Source organism: Coccinella septempunctata, chromosome 1 (genome assembly GCF_907165205.1).
Source record: "Coccinella septempunctata chromosome 1, icCocSept1.1, whole genome shotgun sequence".
NCBI lineage: Eukaryota > Metazoa > Arthropoda > Insecta > Coleoptera > Coccinellidae > Coccinella > Coccinella septempunctata.
Window position 1 is genome coordinate 43,288,101 of NC_058189.1, and position 22,173 is coordinate 43,310,273.

Consider the following 22,173-nt stretch of genomic DNA (forward strand, 5'->3'; position numbering starts at 1 on the left):
GAGAAGTTCAGAAAATCATCCAGCTACTCTTAATGACTTAGGAATCCAACTCGGAGAAATCTGGGAAGGATTAGATCAGAACATTTAAAGATCACTCATTTTGAGTATGAACCGTCGTTGCCGAGCTGTAATTAACGCAAGGGGTGGAAATACCAAGTATTAAATCACTTATCAGCATTTCAGTATTTTGAAAATTGTTCATTTCTCTTCTTTCACATAAGATTCGGTGAAATCCTGAATTTTTCTTCCATTTAATGTGTCTTGTTTCGTTCAAAAGCTTCCCGAGAGAACATAAAAATAAGTAATAAAGTCAATGTAGAGGTAACTTTCATTAAAATTGAGATTTTCAGAATGTGCGTTAATTTTTTCGCGCAGTGTATTAATGATAATTTTATTGTATAGTTGGTTTTGAACTCGATAGTATATATGTGAGAAATTTTAATATCATTCCACAAAAGCTCACAATTTGTATCCTTCAAATAACCAAGAATGACATCAGATATAGCATACAGAAATATACAGAGCAAATTTTTATAGAAAACACAAAACTTATTCAAACATGGTAATTCTCCTTGGGATAATATAATTCAATAGGAACACTCTATCTTCATCGTGATATTGAATTTCATTCTGATCATCAATTTCCCATTACTGAGAGAGGAACCCACACGCAAGATAATATTTACCGGTGAAAAACACATAAAAGTGGTCTTGTTTCCTGATCATTACGACCCCTCATGTTTTTCAATGAGCCCCTATAACCTACTCAGATTCCCCTCCGGAGAGATCCGCAAAAAATGCATCTCCCTCTATTAAACGTTCCAGGAGGTTAATAAAACTTATTTCAACTGCTGGTATACGGAATTAATAGTTAGAAAATAGTGATAATACATTTTCGAAGAGTTGTCGCTTATTGGATTGATAATTTTCACAAACATCGCTATTTATTGCATTAACACAGGATGTGTCAAAACTGTCAGAATCATTCGTTTCGAAATATTGTTTTTAAGGTTTCGGAGCTATGGGCATATTATTTTTGTTGTCAATAAACTTGGTGGGTAGTTGCAGTGTAGCAGAATACACAATCGAAGACTCATGCAAAATTTTGTGGTGATCTAGATATCAAAATAGAAAATAAAAAAAAATAAGAACGACAAAAAAATTTCATTTCAAAAACCATTCAGCAGATGACACTCCATCAATTTGGATTGAACTTTTACGACATTCAAGTAGTCGAGTAGTAATTTCAACCTGTTGGGATGCCTATTTTTCTTCGGGATCATTGAATTCAGAAATTATAAATTATAAAATTCAAATTGGTTTGAAATCATCTGTAAATCTCAAAACTGATGGAAGTAGTAGTATCTCCTCATAATACATTGAAAACTTATTTGTAGGACAAGAACAACCCTAACTGAAATTGTAGGTTTTTTATATGTCGCTTACCCCCATTCTAGTTCTTAGGGTAGGAAGTTCACACAAACCCTTTTTTGAATAGGTATAATTTAACCCCGAGGGATATGTTGGCACACTCCGTGTAATATCAGAAACCATGCTATAAATCAAACATAACCTGTCCCGAGAGCATATGAACAATAATATCCTCAAGCCTACCATATTCATGATGGTTATTTATGGTGAAATTTGTTTGATTTGAGGCAATAAATAAATGAATGTTATGCATAATGTATCGAAATATCCCACCGTTTGAGCTAACTGTAAATATATCTGAGAGTAATGTTATCTACAATGCAACTTGTATATATTTTATTATTATATATTACGTCCCAAGTAAATCATCGCAAATTCTTACAATAATAGGTTTCGAAAATTATATTTCCACTTGATAGTATGTGTTTCAGAAATGGTTTTTGATAGATCACTCGACATTCAGTAGACTGATAGCCCTTTCGTTTGCAAAGAAAGTGTAGCACTTCTCTACACTCGGTGTAATTTACACTAGATTTTAGTATTCGTTTGCTGATTGGATTTACACTTGTGTGAGGAAGGTGTAGTTTATCTACACCTAGTCAAAAGGAGTTGTACTATGAGTGTTCCGTGGTGTGAAATGCAAAATTTGATATTAATGTCATGGACGTCACAGTAATCTACTTCAAAATGGATACGATTAAATTTAAAATTTTCGATAAGTTCATCACTTTACAAGAGGCTGAAAAAGTAACACATCTTCTAAGAAACGTAACCATATTTCGAATTCGAATTATTAGTCTATGAGCGTGACAACCATACGTCAGTGTTTTTTTCATTCGTTTGCGCAATTACACCAAAAATCAGCTGATTTAAAGTGCAGTGTAGTGTAGATTACACTACACTGAGAAACAAACGAATGGACCTTGAATGTAGAGTGACTTGCAAAAGTTCAGTGACTGCTCAACAGATAAACAATCGATTTTGAAAATTCTCAGCAGAATGTGGTTGGTCTAAAAATTTAGATAGCAATTGGTTCTGAAATATATACGCGAATGAATGTTGATGACGAGAATTAGGTTAAACTTTCAGTTCTTTTCAGGAGTGAAAAAAAGATTTTCACGATTTCTGGCTAAACTATAATTCGTATCGTTGGAAAGTTAGTGTTGTAGATAATTGCAATATCCCTAGATTTTTTATTTACCAATTTCCAACAGATTCATGAGGCGAAAAGCAATACATCGATTTTTCGTTTCTATTTTTCTTTCAACCAAAATGTATATCGATTCAGATCAAAATCACATTCAGATTTCCCTATGTTGCATGAGAAGTAATTTTTGAAGTGAAATACGCATTGTTGTTTTTTCTTTCACGAGCTCCAATTTTAATTTTGATACGAAAAATTTCGTAAGAACTTTTTTCGTTCAACGTTACCAGTGCTCAATTTGCTCCTTAGAGACTCACCTAGATGAAAATATATTTCGCATGAAAAAATTGTTTGAAACGAGAAAAAACAAAAATTTTTTTCATGAGCAATCATGGAGTTGGAATTTTGAAATTCGCAAAAATATTTTTGGATTGAAAATTCGACTTTCTTCAGTTGTAACTCGTCAAAAATACAAATATACATTGTTGCTTCAAAAAAATTTCTACTGATTTAAAACACAGAATTCTCTTTTCTCAGTTATTTTTACTGAAATCGTTATTTTTTCTTCGCGGAAAACATAAAAGACCAATAATCGGTTTTTTGCGTTTTCTTCGATGAATATGGAGCTATATCGGAAATTGGTGAATAAAAAATTTGAAGATATTGCAATAATCAACAACTTTTATATTCAATTTTTTTCGTATTATAATTTGACGGAAATCATAAAAATCGTTTTTCACCTCTAAGAACAACCACCACCTCCGAAACTTTCAACGACTTCGCATTCATTAATAGTCATCCACTTATACTTGATAGTGAATTTACCCACCAACCACATACTACTTACTAGAGGTTTTTCTTTCAATTTTATTTGGTCCTGGACTGAATTCCTGTTTCAATTCTTAATGTTCAATTCGAATTCAATATGCAGTTGAATTCTCTTTTTTATCACAAACTCACTTAAGCCAGTGAATCTTCATTAATTGGGACATTTGAATAGAAAATTCACCCGGTAGTTTTCACAGCATAGTTCATATTGAATTATGTAAGTACGTAATTCTCACCATGATATACGTTCAATGAAAAAAACTCTTCGAATTTTAGAAAAATCAAATATTTCTTAGAGCCGAATGACCAACGCATATTGAAATGAATCATCAAATCCTCATAGAAGTCTCTCAATATCTTACCGTAGAGAAAATCAGTTTCTATCTTGGAACGCTCGAAAGAAATAAAAGAAGCCAATCTATGATATTTCTTAATTGATTCTTACCCCGCCAATATAGTATAATTTTCGTGCAATATCGCCATTCGTATTTAATTACCAATTGAGATCCCTATGGAACATTTACAGAATGAATTATTACAAGTACACTTTCCTTTGACATCATAAATGAAGCGTATTGTCTTGGGATGAGTGAGCAAAGGGTTTTACGATCGTACACTGCGTGTGGTTCCGCTTAATGAAATTTAATAGTTACGGCTGGCTTGATATCATCAGGCCTGAAAGGGTCAAATTTCACTTTCGAAAAATCTTACGATATTCAGCTCACGAACACGATTCGAGCAAATATCAAACCTTCATTCACTAAAAGAACAAACGTCATTACAGAAAGCCTTAAATTCAGACTTCCTGACTTCCACCTCCTCCTATAAAAACTAATAAAGAATTATATGATTTTCATTAACATGAATTCAACCACGACACGTGTTTCACACAAGCATCTTCAAGTTAATGAAGAAGAACAGTTTACCTCAACACGAAACCCGTGTTAGCAAAAATCATGTAATTCAGTTTTTCAGTTCAATTATGGATTTTCATCAAGTATTATAGGTATCAGCCATCGGCCACATCAATTCAATACTGCTATAAAAACCGTGGAATTTTGGAGTATTGAACAGTCATTTGCCCCTGTCGTACGCCACTGGTTGACAGAATGATTCATTCATTAGTATATAATCTATGATACCATTAAGAATTAACCTTGAATACTTAAAGATGGTACCCAGAATACACACTTTTTCACAAGTATGATTAATTTAGGTCGAATAGATCTAAAGTAAAAATAGTCCTATAGTTTTCAAGAAGACACATTTCATTGAGATATTTCAGGTTAAATCTTGATATTTTCTGGAACTTTTTAGGGTTTTCACTCCTCATTTCTAGAACAAAATCAATTGAAAAATTGAAATAACCGATTTGCTGCTGCGTAAATTCTTGCACTAGAAGCAAATCAAGGAGAAAAAATTGTTGCCTGACAATTAACTGCAAAAAGGAACTTTGACATTATAATTATTATAAGTAACGTTTCGGAGATGGAGACTCCTCCATCAGACGGACGTCAATTTCTGAAAATCTTTTGAATTGTAGCTTTTATTTTCCATTAATTGTCAATACATAGGAACAGAGACTGCATTTTCTATGCTGTCTCTCAACGTTTCTACGTTGATTCATTTAATTTTGAAATTACCGGATGACAGTTCCTCCTCAGCAATTCAATCCAAAATATGATCCAATCCTACCGAACAATTGGTCAAATCATTACTTCGATCCAACAAAATACACGTGGACTCTTCAACCTTTTGTTTCTAATGATCCGGTTCATTATTCCAATCCATCATTAGGTCTCCCATATTAAAACAAACATGATCTACGACATGTGGTCTATTAATTTCTCTTTTTTTAATATTATTTTTATGTTCGCGTTTTCTTATTTTTAGAGGTCTAGACATTTCACCTGTATGAGTTTTACCACTGGTACAGTGTAAATTTAATTTTTGTTTTTCATTCAAAGATTTAGTTTTTGTTAGTATAAATCTTGAATCATTTTGTGTATTTGAAACATTTCTTATGAATTTGAAACCGATTCTTCTCATCTTTTCCAAAGGCCATTAATAAATAAATTGAATAAATTTGGTTGTTCTTGACGGTTTGTTGGTTGTTCCTGATCTTTATTATGATTTTGGTTAGACATTTTTCTTTCTAAATTTAATATTGTTTTTTCAATAAAATCTGTCGTGTATTGATTATCACAAAGAATAACTTTTAATGGTCAGGCAACAATTTTTTCTACTTGATTTGCTCCTGACAAATTAGTAATTAGTAAATCAAGAATTTACGCAGGAGCAAATCGGTTATTTCAATTTTTTAATTGATTATGTTCCAGAGAATGGGAGTGAAAACCCTAAAAATTTCAGAAAATGTAGAATCCTCCCAGATTGAATTTCAATCGATATCTATATCTTGATATGTTGAGCTCAGGATTGTATGGTTGAAATATTTCCCACAATGAAGTCGTTACCCAAATAATAACAGAACTGTTCCTTTCGTTTAATATCAGTTAGAAACTCAGTTACGGATATCTGAATGATGCTCATTTGATTTCAGAATGTTTCTGTTGTATGTTTCCCCCTCCGACTGTATAATGAACAAGAGGGTAATCCCTGTCCCGAACAAAAAAAGATAACTAGGAAAATATTATCCCATCCATGACCGCCTCACAAATTACCCAATTTGCACAGATTTCTTTTGTATTCCGAACATGATGGATAGTGAACAGGATACACTGACAAGATCCATGTTAAAGATATTGATTTGCGTGTGAAAAAGTACAATCGATATGATTCACGAGCATGGGAAATGATTGCTCATTATTGACGAAATTTCACTATAGATGCTTTAATGGTAGTTCTGTTACTAATGAACCAATTCTCCATGTACACAGAAAGCCTCCATTGAATTGCGAACCCATTCGTAAAGCAATCACAAAAATTGGCCATTGGCAAATCATTGTCTTTTGAGCCGCAACCACTAATAATATTGTCCTCATTTATTGGGAAAAAAGTGCGGACGAAATTCACTCAGTATGTCACAGAAATATTGGACAATAAAAAATAATGAGGAATGTTTTTGTTTATTGCCTGAAAAAAAAAACACTTGCCAGAGAGCTTATCCAATTATTCAAGAAGTACCAATAAATTTGAGGGGAGAGCTTGCTTCTCGTGGTTGGTTGCAAGTTCTTTTGTTTTATACCCATGCATTATGTCATTATTGTATGTTGTATTTACTGCTTATCTTTGCACTTTTGACTCAATAAGACACCTTAATTCTAATTGATAGTGCATCCAATAATTTGATTTTGTCTGACTATGGCTGTTGCTATTCCATTTTTTGCTTTTTTTTTATTCCAGATAAAATTTTCTTGTAACTTGGAAAATATTGGATATTCATTTTACTTCCATCAAGGATCAATTTTCACGGAGCAAGATGCCCCTGAATATAAAAGAGTTCGGCTTATTTTGTAAACATTTAATTTCTTATAATCCACTACACTCACAGGGAGAAAGTGTTTTTTACTGGGTTTTCCTAAGCTCTTGTTTCATACGCAAAATTTGAGGTACCCCATGACGCTAACCTTTGTTGAAAATGTGTCTCATGCACAAGCTATAATTATTGTTCAATATTAAAAATTGTATGCTCTTCAAAAGAATATATGTTGTTATATATAGGGGATGTTCCTGAAATTTCAGTTCGTTAATTGGCTAATGTTGAGATTGTTGAGAATAAAAGTCTGATAAACATGGGTCAGCGAAAGCTTCATGTTTGAGATAGTGTGTATGAAAATCGAAGCTTTTGAATGATTTTTTTTCTTACTGCTTCCACGTTTCTCAAGATATTTAGTCGGACTTGTGCAAAGAAAATAGACTTCATAGTTCACATTTTATGACTTGACCGTGGAAATCTACAAGTAATATTTTGTCTGGAGCAATGTCCCATTTTTACCAACATCCACATACTGGCATCAGCTGGCCAGCAGCTGCAATATTTTGGATCAGTCAATCACAATTTATGAACACCCATTATATTCTCCCTTACTCCTAGTAATCTGAATTACACTAAATTGACATATGTAATCAACTAGTACCTTAAAACTGGAAAGCACTCACGTAAAGTTAGCAGCTTCTGCTTGACTGTTAAAATTCGTAACCATTGCGGTCATGTATGCAGATAGATATTCAACTTCTGCATACAAAATATTGAGTACCCATTTTTGTGCAATATTTCTGCCTTCAGTTTCAATAATTTTGTAGATGATTTTTTGGTGTAAAATTTTTGCCAATTTGAGGAGCCTTAGAGATAAAAATCATTTTGAGAACTTCTCATCTGATGGTGGAAGAGAAACATGTTGCAGATGAGTTTGTAAACAAATTGTTTTACGGCCTTCCAAACCGTTTTCCCTCGGAACGATTGAAAATTTCTAACAATGTTTACAAAGTTGAACGTCAACTTTTCTTTGGAGGTCACATTCAAATACCTAATATATATTAATATCTTCAATCCATTCTAAGGGCCTGCCACGCCTTACGTTCACCGAATTGGAAAAAATTGACAAACCTATAGTGAGCTATAGGTACTCTTATACAAAGTGATTCATTGGCAAATGGGCGGAAGCTAAGAGTAGATAGGGGTCACGGAGGTCAGTCAGAATAACCTATATTTAAAGGGTCAATCTGTCTGTATAATCAAGGAACATAGTGTTTTTTTGATTTCGTCAATTTTCTAAATTACCCACAACTTTCGTACCACCCTATATATTTTGATGATAGTTGGTACGCTTATTCTCCACAATAACTAGATTATAGTGACAGAGTATGAGAATTGATTTTCAGGTTCAGCCTAGGAAAACTGATAAATAATATTGAACCCAAAAAAACACCCCAGATAACAAAATTCCTCATATTCGATATAACATTCGAGAAAAAAAAAATAATGAACGAGGCATTTCTCGTATTTCCGCATGCGATTTCAATACTCAATTAATCTAGTCAAACCTGAATATTCAGAGAACACAGTAACCAAAATTTCAAAAATATTAATTTTACCAATTGAATATTTTTGGGCCACGAACGTGAAACACTACGAAATCAGAGGTATCTGATATCTAATAAATAAATGTTATCGTTTTCGGTGGTGAAATTATCACAGACCAAACTAAATACAAATCTGTTCCCCTAAAAATGAGAGGCTGCAGATTCAATTAAATCAGGAAAATTAGTAAATTCCGAAAATAATTGTGTTTCATAAAACTTCAGTTTCTGTGCTGTCTGAAAATTCAGACTTGATTAGGTTGAAAAATACAGATCTATAAAGCAAATCTCAGTCGTTTATTCTTCAAAAAATTGCTATCGTATATGATAATCGGACAACATTCTTTGGCCATGAATCTGGGGCTTGATTTTGGCACAGCTCAATATGTTCATCGCCCTCGGAAGAGGAGAAGACCACCCATTAGATGAACGCATTTGTAACAAAACGATTGGACACAGGCTCAAAGTGAGCTCGTAAAATGACGCAAGACTGCTGAATTGATGACTTAGGCTTCAACATGACTCCAAACTATGTGATAAAGGGTATGCATATAATCGAATATAACTATGAATAGGGTTTTTCAACAGGAACTTTGTTTTTCACTATGGCCCCACCGGAACTCCATGAAAGTTTTGACATTTGGTTTTTGACATATCTATCGTAGAAAGTTGGGCAATTGTTACATTGAATTCCATTTCATTCAAAAATCGTTTCAAAATAATAAAATTTTTTTCAATATCCCTTCTCATTCAAGGTGCATGGGTGAGCTTACAGGGTTGACACAAATTGATTGATGCCAACCGTATGAAATGTCCCCCTACAAAACAATGCTTACCTCTGCTTTTTTCTGATTCTGCATGGCGATCGAGATATTGGGTGGTACATTTTCAAATTAACCCACTGTATGTAGTTTTATTGATCCCAGATTGTCCATTACGAACGATTAAAATTGCAGTTTGAGCTAAAAAAATTTGGAAATATTCAGCCTTTTCCACAAACAGAAGATAAAAGTCAATTTTGTCATATTTTATGGAATCATATTTATGAGAAATATCTGTGTATCTCAAATAAAACCATATACATACAGGGTGTATATGAATAATTGCTTGAAAATTTAACGAGTAACTGAGTTTACCTTCACCCACCTGAAGATGCTATTGTGATAACGAAACACGTGTCGTGGTTTAAAAACTCATTTTGTGAAAATTGGAAAATCTGTTTTGAAAACAATTTCTTGATAAGGAATGACCCCTTATTTTTTTTCATTTATTCTACACCACGTATAAATTTTGTTGACATGAAGTCTATGTTTTTTTCTGATTTTTCCGAATGAAACATGGCTCAAATTATATGCCCCAATTCTTTCATGATATCTTCTGCGATATCAGTATTAACAATATGAATTTTATACCACTAATGATGAATGAGAGATCTGTAAAGACTCACGGAATTACTTGAAAATTTGCGTAAGTAGTATTGCATTTAAGAATGAAAAATTGAACTCTTCCAAGATCCCTATTTTGCGCAGAAATTATACGGAATACTTCTTCTAAATTTGCATTCATTCTGAGAAATCTCAACATTTCGCGATCGGGAATTACCTACTTTCATTCTTTCACACACTCGGGATGTAAAGGTGAATTATAGTGTCGACAATCCTTCATCAAGATATCGTATAAGCGCCGACAATGAAAGACTAAAATAAAAAAAGTACTCGCAGCAAGCACACACACACACTCACACAATGCCAATTTGTTCCTCTTGGAATGGAGTGACGTTTTTAATTTAGTGTCTTACGTTCAGTATTATAATTAACGATGAAAGAATTTTCTGCGAATCAAATCATTACTAAACCCTGTATCTGCATCCATCGAGAATCGTGCTTTCGCATAATTATAGTTTATTTAATACCTTCAGGTATAACCTACTGAGGTAATATAATATTTTCATGGAAATTTCGGGAATGAAGAGAAAAAACTGATCTTTCTTACTATCCAAGCAACTTTGTATGATTGAAAGTTTTGCAGTGGTACAATATGAAACTGTTTAACAGTTATTCATATACTATAGACGAAAAACTGCCTATTTCAGTCGAGCCTGCAAATTAATAGCCGCGGCGTAGCCTATGCCAGCTATATGAAGCTGGCCTCCAAATGCAAATTTTGAAACCAAAATTTCGAGGTCGTTTGTCCTTGTTTGTTCCAATTGTTTTTTCCAGGTGTTGTCCAGGTACCGTTTGAGAGATATGGAATAAGAATTTTCTTCGGTTTGTTTTCTGAACAGCACACCCAAATTAGGAAAATGCATTTATAGTGATAAAGGTCATTTGTTCAACGTTAGTCCACTTTTGTCCACCTAATTTCATTGGTCCTTTCATAGGACCATAAAAATCAATCTTTGAAAAGTGTGAAGTTGGCACCCTCAAATGCAATCTCAGGTCCACATTTGTCCACTCTATTTTCCATTTGGTAAGGCGCCATCTGAAAGTCGGAAAAACTGGGTATTATACTTTCCGTGAATTTTGTGAGCAGAGCCCCCTAATTGCGGAAATATATTTTTAATGATGAAGATCGTTTGTCCACTTTTATCCAACCAATAATTTCATTTGCCTACCCACAGAACCATACGAATCAAGATTCGAGCATTTTGGAAAGTATTAAGTTGGCATCCCTTAATGTGATCTCAGGGTAGTTTGTACATCGCAGGTCCATGTTTTTTTATTTGTCAGGCACCGTTTGAAAGACGTGGAAAAAATCCAAGTACCGTTGAATTTTCTGAGCGGCATCTCCTACTTAATCAAAACATGAAACAAAAATTTCAAATCCTTGTAACTCCTAAACGAAAACGAATCGGACCTACGTTCATGGGAAAAAATGTACACAAGAAGCACAAAGTTTGTCATAGATCTTGTAGGACACCCTGTATATCCAGTCATTTACATATATTAACATGTATATAAATTGTGAAAAATGATGAATGAATATAGAGTTTCGTCCATTTTTCTTTGAATAAATACTGTTTTAGGTTTCAACAATGAAATAACATAGGATTAAATTATTTATTTGCATTCCTCATTAATTGAGAAATATTCACCAATCTTTATATCCAATTTTTGAATTTTCTAATGAGGGGTTTTCATAAAAAACTAATTACTTTCCTCTGGCGGATGGTGTCTTAAAAAACGATAGTGGATAGTGGTTTATCTTTCAAGAATCCGCACTTGAAGAATTAAGAAAAAAATATTTTTTGCTTCTTTTTTTCGATATTTTCTCATGTAATGCGTTTCTGAGTAATTTGATGTTCAAAAATTGAAAAGTATCTGAACATTGGGTGCTTTGGCTGAATACAACCCTGCTTAAAAGATCCACAGATGAGTAGTGTCACAGATTTAGCTAGTTATCCTGAAAGTTATTTTGATTTTCCAGGGGTGGCATAGCTCATTATGGAACCTTAAAATGGCTATATCCTTTTATCAGGGCCGAATCGGAAGAAATGGTATAGGAAAAAAGTGTTTCTTTTGACCTCAAGAATATACTGTTAAAATATTTGTACGAGTCCAAGACTCACCCTTTCATCCCAACTCACGAATGGAGTATGGGCAAATGGAAATATTCAATGTAAAACATGAACCTACGATGGACAACCGAATGTTGAATTTTGGTTTCAAAATTCCCATTTGTGTTGCCAACTTCGCACTTTTCAAAATTTTCAGAGATTGATTTACATGGTTGCGTGGGTGGACCAACGTTAAAAAAACGATATATACGATTGAAAATACACTTTCGCAATTCGGGGGTGCTGTCCAGGAAATGCACCGAAAAAAATTCGAAAAGCGTTTACGAACGAAAAGTATTATGCTGACGAAGAATACGTTTTTTTCGAAATTGTTCGGGTTTGTACTATGTCGTAGGTTATTTGAGGGGCCACATTGCACTGTGCAGGTCAATATTAATTATCATCATTTTTGGAATGATCGCTATAACCCATCGATTCGATTCGAGTCCTATTCTACATCACTGTGCGCTCAGTTCACGAAGATTATGTGAGAAAATTCCGCAAATTCAACGTTCATTATCGGTTGTTGCATCGACAATCACCGTGTCAATTCCATAGACAATTGATGGCTCATCGAATTCGATTGAAAGTCAATTTAACGAGAATATCATGTGAGAAATACGGAAAGGCTTACCGGTCTTTCTTTACGATTCGATATTTCGTGGAATTCGAAATGAACTAGAATGCCACTTATTCCTCCACCAACTTCCTGGTCCCCAATTATCGAAGCAGCAGTCTCCGAAGTGATTACTGGAGGAGGAGGTTCAGAAACGAATAGAAAATGATCATTAAACCTTAAGAAAATGACTGTTTCCGTCATGAATTCTGTGGTCCGGAGAGATGTCCAATTTCTTGAAGACTCCAAAATATTAAAGTCTTTCTAGGGCGTTTTTCCGATATATCGACTTTGTGTCGGCGAAACAAATATTCTTTTTATGGTTCAAAATATACAGGGTGTTGAGAAACCATAAAAAAATTTATCTCACAAACGGTTTTTATCGAATAAAATGAATTTCGGAATATAGTTTTTCATTTATTTGATGAATCTTTTTCGAACACAAGATATCACCCACGTCTTCCAGTTTTCTCATTGTGACCATAACGTGCCATAAGCATCAAAAATGAAAAGAACCCAACACTTAAAACTTAGTTGGACGCCATCTAATGAATATTTGAACGTCTTGTGAAATGAAAATATTATTCATATTTTCTCGTATATTGCGCCGTTTTCGAGTACTTTGATGTTCCAAAATTAAAAAATATATGTAAAATTTGAAGAATAGAGTACCGCGGCCGAATAAAACTGTTTTTAAAATATCCACAGATGTGTAGAGTCACATATTTAGCTAGTTATTCCGAAGGCAGCTCATTATGAAAACTTATTGGCTATATCTTTTTATCAGAACTGAAACGGAAAAAATGGTATAGGTGTTTCTTTTGACCTCAAGAATATGTTGTCAAAATATTTGTACAAGTCGAAGACTCACAAATCAATTGGAACATTCTCCTCGGTAATTTTCGGTGATATTATTCTTCATTTGTTAAGAGTCCAACGTAAATTTCAAAAAAATATATATCTGGAGATGTAAGTTTCAAGAAGATTAATTGTCATTATATCCATTATCTGACAAAAAAAAAAAAGTCTTAAGGATTCTTTTACAATTTTAGAAGAAACTTGGAATTTTCATGAAAAAATAGCTCAGTCATATATATAAGAATATTCTGAAAGGAGTGTTAGGGTGAATAAAAAAATGTTATTTTGCATTCTAAGTATAAGGTTTCTGAATGAGAAATATGAAAATGAAAAATAAAATACAATATGACGCCAGAACAAAAATGAAATATGCAGTAGATGAAGAAACAATTTTTTCCGATTCGGCTCTGATAAAAAAGTATCTATATACATTTTAAGTTTTCATAATGAGCTGTGCCACCCCTGGAAAAACCAAATTACCTGCAGAATATCAAGATAAATCTGTGAAACTACACATCTGTGGAACTTTTAAAAAGAGTACACAGACAAGTACCCAATTTTCAAACTTCGAAAATAGTTTTCAATTCTGAACATAAAATTACTCGAAAACGGCGCATTATACGGGAAAATATAAAGAATACTTTTATTTCACAAAACGTTTGAATATTCATTAGATAGCGTCGAACTTAGTTTCAAAAGTTAGGTTCTTTGTATTTTTGGTATTTTTACGGTATATTATACAAAACAGAAATGAAAAAAATACGGACTCAGTTGGATGTTAGACCATCACCAACCAACCTTGGAGCCTTTGTCATTTTACATGGATGTTTCAAATAAAACTCCGTTGAAAGGTTCCCCACTTTTGGGTCGTGAAACTAGGACCCACTTATGGTTCTCGTGAAGAACCAATATTGAGAACGTTCATTTTGCTATTAATTAATTTTATTGGTGTAACAACCTAGTTTCTAGGTTATGCAACTGAAACCGTGATCACGAAGTCCTTTTTTTTTCAAACAATCCGTAGGTACATGCCGAATATGCAATGTAGTTTGTTTAGCATATCTAAATTGCTACAATAAACATCACTATTTCATAAATCAGACAAGAAAAATTGTGGTCTCATTCTCTTCGGAATCGAATACAAACAAACTTTAATCGGATAAGCGGTCTCTTTGTGAATTCATAATGAAAGAATATAGTAATACATCTGGAATTCTATGTAGGTATTGTGCTCCTCCAAGTCTTGGTAGTTATTCATTGAAAATTTTCCTTCTTAAACCATTATATTCCGGTGATATTAATTATAAAGTGCACACATAATTAGTTGGGGAACCCAAGAGGGAAATTCGGGATTTACTCGAGCGTGTCAGATTAATATAAGGGGGGATACCTTGGACCCTGTAGAGTACCTACCTTTACCAAAAATCAGATCTGCATATAGGCCTGTCGGAATACTAAAAAACCAACATTGTACTCAATCGTGGCAGTTTAAGATATACAGGGTGTTTCATCATAAACTGGAGAAACATAATATATGGCCGGTAAATGACACCGGGAGAATCATTTTTGTCCTATGACATAAACCCCGTTTTCGAGGCATAAGCGACATACAGATACAACGTCAACTTTGAGCCATACTCTAATGATTATGGTCAGTTATGTATAAACCTCAAAGGTACGGTTTCTGGTCACATCTGAGTATTTTTGAGTGCTAAATTCAGAAAAGAACTCCAAAAAAAATTTTTCAGTGGCGGAAAACCTATAACGTTCTTGAATTTTCTCCTCGGGTACAAAATTTAATTTCATTTTCGAAGAATTTCCGTGAAGAAATTTTTTCATGAATCGAACACACCTTTTTTTTCCATGTCTAAATCATTTCCATTTGAAACTGTTGAAATGTTTTTCGATTGTACCTACTTCCTTTTATTACTAAGACGAATATCAGAACAGAATCGGAAATTATTAAACCGTTTCTTTACTGCAGTCGTCCAAATATCCGTACATCTCTAATATAATCAAAAAGAAAAAAAACTGGTGAGGCTTTGAGGTCCAAAATTTTTGAATTAAGCTATCGGAACATTCCAGATGGTAATATAAATTTATAAAAAAAAATTTTTTTTCAATGAAACTTTGTTGGGAGTCGAACTCGCGACTTTATGTTCTTACCTAGATCTAAACATCGAATTTCAGATTAATTTGTGGTTTCCGGAGATACAGACTAATGCAGCAGTTCGAAATATCTTTTTTTTCTCATTTGAAGACTTTGGAGTTTTATTTCAGATATAGATTCTGTTTTGGTAAACCCCTTTCTTTTTTGAGTGGATTACACTCTAGCTTTTGACTACTTCTCGATAATACTACCAGTATTTAATTAGGGTCCGTCAATTCTGAGCGTTTTCCGTCGGAGAAGGAGTTGTGTTGCTCTGACGAGATCAAATGAGACCGAAACCATGGTCAGCATCTGCTCTTTTCATTTAGGCCTGCCGCAGACTTGCAATTTTTAGTTTTGCAACTGTTTAGTTGCAGAAGTGAGTAAAATGCATTTATATGGGGCCGCGCAGACATGCAACTGAAAAGTTTTGCGATCGAATAGTTTCAGCCTCGACACAAACTAAGCGATTGCGTATGTGTGCGCACTCGAACCGCTTGCAATCAAACTGTTGCGCAACTATCGCGAACCTGAAATGACTGCGGCAGGCCTTAGTTGTCCTGACGATGGCAAAATGGCTAGTTTAATTCAGATCGTAACACCTGTTGATATTTATATCAGCGGGTGGGATGCATCTCAGTTAATTCTTACTAAAAATAAATTTCCACTTGAAACTGCCAAACTTATGAAGAAATGGACGAAAGAATGAGTTAGAGAAGTTCTCTACATCATAGCATTTCTGCCCCGTCGATGTTCCTGACCGATTTCGAACGATATTGTGTTTGATGTCTCTCTATATTCGGCGTTCAACGAGTAGATACTTATGAGATGTAGTGATAAAAATCAATTGGAACTACTACTTAAAGGAGAAATCAAGAAAGTTTTGAATTACATATCCCAAATTCGAATTCGAAGATGGTTATTACGAAAGTACAATACCACGTTCCATTTTCCATTAACATCGTGGATCCCAAAGGTTCATTATTGGAAAATGAAAAAGATCACTTTTATTCATTGATCCATGAAACAGTTTTGATTCTTTTACAAGGACGTTCCCTCAATTATTTCCTGCCAAAGAGCTTAATGCATTCTTAACCCTGCCGCACAGCTGATCCTGGAATTTCCCATGAATCTCCTCCTCTGACCCCATGTATTACAACACAACAGTCGTGTCGCGCACAGAATAATGATATTCAGTCACAGAGTAGCGCGACTCGAAATACTTTATGGGCTAGTTACCAGTAAAAGTGATATATCGCCTAGTACAAGTCACGAGCATCATTACTATTTAGTGTATCAAGCATTGTGCCATTTTCCAACTGTCTTTGTGCCTGTTTTTAGCCGCAGGTGTAATATGAGGTTCCGGCATATGATTAATGTTTTCATTCATCTCTTTATTCTCTAGAGGAAGAAGTTTTGATTTTTATCTGTGACAACAGAATGCAAAATATTCTTGAATATTCCATACGTGATAATTAGTTTGTCCATTTAGATACTCGACCATTTGGTCCATTGTGATACGTTGCGTTCATGAATGACCTTGTTTTCGTTGTCTAAGTAGGTTAAAGATCCTAGAAATGCTCGTTTGATTGGGCTAAGAATCCTTTACGAAGTCATATACATATAAGCTATTGTCGCTACTGGGCAGTTAACTAGAAAGTGATATAATTCGTGAGCAAAATCCGAATGATGAGAGTCTTTTATCATTTGCACTGGAAATTGATGATTATCAACCACAAAAGTAAATAAATTGATGTGCTACAAAAGAGCTTATTCAAAGCGTCGAAATTCATGCTAAATACACTGAAATATATGGACTAGAATAAAAAATATAAATATCTAATAATGATTTGATGTTTCTATTAATAAACATCTATCATTTTGTTCAGTTGATATTCCGTGAAAATGAGAAGGAAAAACTAATCGGCAGACTTGGGGCCAACAATTTATGTGTAAGGCTATTGAAGCATGGAAGCGACAAAAAAGTGGAATGATATGTGGCCGCAAAAACATTTGGTATTCCTCTGGCGAGGCTTAGAAGACATGATCTCAATGTAAATAAAACCTTGGAGTGTAACTCTAAAGATTCAGAAAGATTCAAAAAAACGTTTTCAACTGAAATTGAGCAAGAGTAAGCGGAACACATTATTTTCTTAAAAACGCGACCCATTTACAAATTGGGTTTTGTTTAATGAAGCGTGTGGAAAAATTGCAACTGTTCACAATGCAAGTAATGGCTTCAGAAAGACAGGTATATGGCCACCAATCCTAATATTTTTCCAAGCTACATGTCTTCATTCTTCAGGTTTAGACCTGAAGAAAACACAAATATTCCTTTGAATCAGGAAGATATTGCAGACAGTACACCTGAACTTATTTCCAACTCATATTTGTCATTTAAGTGGCAACACTTCTTCAATCCAGAAAAACCCGAGTAACATTGTTGCATCTATTTTAAGACAACAAATGACGATTAAGTAAATTCTTCACAAAACACAAATACCACCATTGCTGATATTGGAGTTGGGCTTTCTGATGTCATGAACCTGAATTCAGAAACAAGTACAAAGGAGCCTCATGTGGTTGTAATGGCTGGAACATATTACGATGACGGTGTGGGACCTGGTAGCAGTCATTGACATCCAGTTGCTTCTAATTCGTCAGCATCACTGGGCCATTTCATTCGAGGTGAGGGAGAAAGAAAATCGAAACCAGGCAAAGGCTAAAACAGAACCAAAGGATCCACCGACAGTTAAAAAGATATGAGTTAAATGAAACATTTCTGAGGATGATGAAAGAAACATTCCTGCTACTAAAAACACTTCATCATCAGAAAAGAGATTGAAATTTGAATATATTACTCACAGCGACCAACCGGTTTCGCTTAAGGCCCCACCCTCCGGTTGAAATATCTATCACTGCACTGTACTGATGAGTGACAAAGATCACGTATTAAGATGTTTTCAACTTCCTTGGGATTTTTCTACGTTTGTGCATGACTAGGTCGCATTGTTGAAACGACAAATCTACGTTATTTTCGCTTCTCCAATTTAATATTTCCGAGATGCCCGACCGGTTTCTGGTAGGAGTACTGCGTACTGCACGTTTTGTATCTATATTCTGTCTGCTTCTGAAATGTTGTAAGGTTATGCTTGGGATAGATAAAATCATCATTTCTTGTGTAGTACGAGGTCCTTCTCTATTCATGCTGCTCAAATAGAGATTTGTTGTTCCTGATGAAAAGGACTCATTTTTATATATAGAGTGCATACATCGTCAATATTGCAGATTTATTGAAAAACTCCTGCAAGAGTCATTATATTTGATGTTACTGAGTATTCTTAGTGCTTTTTCTGTAGAATAAACAGTTGTTTTATATTCCCTGACCCACAAAATATAATGCCATACTCCTATCATTGCATGGCAGACTTCAGGTCTTCGTGTACATCTGCAGAGATATCTGCCAATGACTCTGAAACCATAAACTGCCGTTGTTATTTATTCATATAAATAATATATATGCTCCTTCTAGTTGAGGTTTATGTCTAAATACATATACATTCCCAAAAATTTGGTTGATTCGAGGATGTCGTATTTTAATTGGCTTTCGTCCAGTTGTAATAATGTCCATTAAAATGCAATACTTTTCCTTCAAAAGTTTCAAATTTTGACGGGGCATCAAATCTTAATTTACTTTTCTGCAATTGGGCCATAGTTTTATATTACTCTTTCTCTCATTTCCTGAATTCGTTGGTAAAAAATAGTATAAAATTAGTTTTTGCTTCATTAAGAAGTGAATTATTTTTCTTGAACTATTCTTTTGTCATGTAATGTCAATGTAAGTTCACATGATCCTTTCAGAAACGTGTACAGGTTTTCAATCAAAAGTAGATTCGTTGATTAGGGGATTATCTGTGACCATTTTTTCTTGTATTAACCTCTACCTTTCTCAATGAAAATTATCTCAACTTCAACTAATAAAACCATGAAACCATAAAAGATATCAAATTGTCTGGTATTTCATACGGTCCATTTGTGTTTTGTAATAACGAGTGTAATAGTAATTGTTTGAAAAGTTTGATATTTTTTTGTGAGTATATTCCTTTGTATGTCTCAATTTTTCCCTCATTCCTATTTTGAAGCTTATCTCTTGTGAAATTTGATCAGAAATTTTTGCTTTCAAAATTTTTGTTTCGTAAGATTCCTCAATATTTGTGAATATGTTGTTTATACAGGTAGTTCTTGTAGCTGTTATTTTTGTGGGTTGATATTTTGTTTGCTGTATGTAATATGTTTTTAACGAACCCAAAAATTCCTCCAAGAGATGTGGGGGTTCAAGCTTGGTTTTTCCCTAAAAAATGTTGTCCTCTGCTGAAATCAAATCTTGAAATTTGATTCCATTTGGCCAAAATTCGTTTTCATATATCTCCTCTTTCATATTGAGTGAAACTCCGACAAGACATTTATGGTTTAAATTCTCTCTTTTTTCTCGTGTTTATTTTTGTAACAGATACTTCATTCTCTTGTAACTCAATCCTTTATTCATAATATATTCTTCAACCACTTCTTCCTATAATAACTTTATTCAAAGGTAGGGCACATTTATTGCTGTTTTTTCATATACTAAAGGGCTTCTCTCGATTTTGAAAAAGAAAAATGAAATTTTTATGTCATTCTTGTTTGCCGGCCCTGCCTGCATCCAAAGCGATTCGTATTCCACATGATGGACCTCCGTGGAGCACAACGAGTCCGTTAACATTATAATATTGTGACATATATGAGTGGTGTGTATCTTCGACGGGTGAAAGTGCACAGTACTCGTGCCGTTTAAATATCTCGCAGAGCCATACAGCTTCCGGGCTCTCCTTGTCGACCCTCGACCCTCTTAAACCTCCGGCTTACCCGGTTCGTGTGGCGAATCTGATCATGTCGCCGTGTCTCTATAAGGACATTCCCAATACGGAAACAATTCTACAAATTACTATTTTCCTCGTTATTATTCGCCGGAACGTTTTATAAGATGATGGTACTAACAAGAAGCGCCAACAGAAAAAAGTTCTCCCATTGTTTCGTCCGATTAGAGTATAGATATCACTCTGCGATTGGAGTGATTCTCATTACTTTCATTCGCGTTATGTTGTTTATGAGATTCTCCCGAGGCTCTTCCTGAGCAGGATTTGTACTTCTGTCTACATCCAATCATATCGCATTACCGAACATTTCACGGAGGCTGTACTAGCTTTCTGCTGAGCCTACTTACGAGGATATATTGACAAATTCGTAGCCTACTAGAGAACCAAACAAAATATCAGTGTCAAAATTACTCAACATATTCTCCTCTTCATTTTATACATTAATTATAGCGAACCTGCATAGTCTCTAGACCTTTCAAAAAAAATTTTTCTTCTTGCTCTGTAAACCAGACCTCCACAGCTTTTATAACCTCCTCGTTGGAAGAAAATTTACGACCTTTTAAACTTTTTTTCAGTTGAGGAAAGATATGATAGTCCGATGAAGCCAAATCTGTTGAATAAGGGGGGTGTTCTAGTAATTCAAACTTTAAATCACGAATTTTTTGCATGGCAACATGAGATTTGTGTGCAGAGGTGTTGTCCTGCAAAAACAAAACACATAGCTTTCCGAGTCTTTTCGCTTTAAATTTTTTTCCGTAGAGTGGTCAGTAATGTCGAATAGTAATCTCCGGTTATTGTTCTACCCTTATCCAAAAAAATCAATCATGATTACTCCATGGCAATCCCAAAAAACTGAAGCAAGGACGTTTCCAGCAGATTTTTGGACACGAAATTTCTTAGGTCTTGCTCAGCCAGAGTGTCGCCATTCCATCGATTGTTGCTTGGTTTCTGGATCGTATAAATGTACCAAAGTCTTTTCCATAGTAACAATTCGGTTCAAGAAGTCTACATCGTTCTCAAATCGAGCACAGATCGAACGCGATGCACGCTTTTGGTCAACATTCAAACATTTGGGGATGCATTTTGCAGCAATATTTCTCATGTCCAAATTGACGTGAACTATACGATGAACGCGTTCGTATGAAATATTCAGTGCTTCAGATATCCGTTTCAGCCCAATTCGACGGTCGGATAAAATCATGTCATGAACTGCATCGATATTTTCGGGGACTGACACAGAAACTGGCCTTCCCGATCGGTCATCATCTTCAATGGATAATTTACCTCTTTTCAAGCATTTAGTCCAATTTTCCACAGTCGTATACGAAGGACATTGATCACCAAGGGTATTGAGCATATCTTCGTAAATCTGCTTACCTCTTAACCCTGTTAAATACACGTACTTGATGATGGCTCGATACTACAATTTTTCGATTTTCACAATTTCTTTGGACATCTTCTTTCTTTTAGCTTATTGCGTAGCTCTGGTTTACTTTTTTGACCTCAATCTTCACACTGACACTTCTAATGAGTTAATGTTCGTTGCTATGGTAACGCAATATTTTTTTTTTGCATGGAATTGGTCTAGGCTAACTGGATATCAATACATCCTCGTAGTTCTTAGTACTAAAAAGAAGG

General features: G+C 34.4%; 1 protein-coding gene across 3 annotated transcripts in view; it reads right to left on the reverse strand.

The window, feature by feature from the left end:
• Window positions 1-22,173, reverse strand: part of LOC123310568 — a 449,880-nt gene that overhangs the window by 310,840 nt on the left and 116,867 nt on the right. The gene's annotated exons all lie outside the window — the stretch shown is intronic.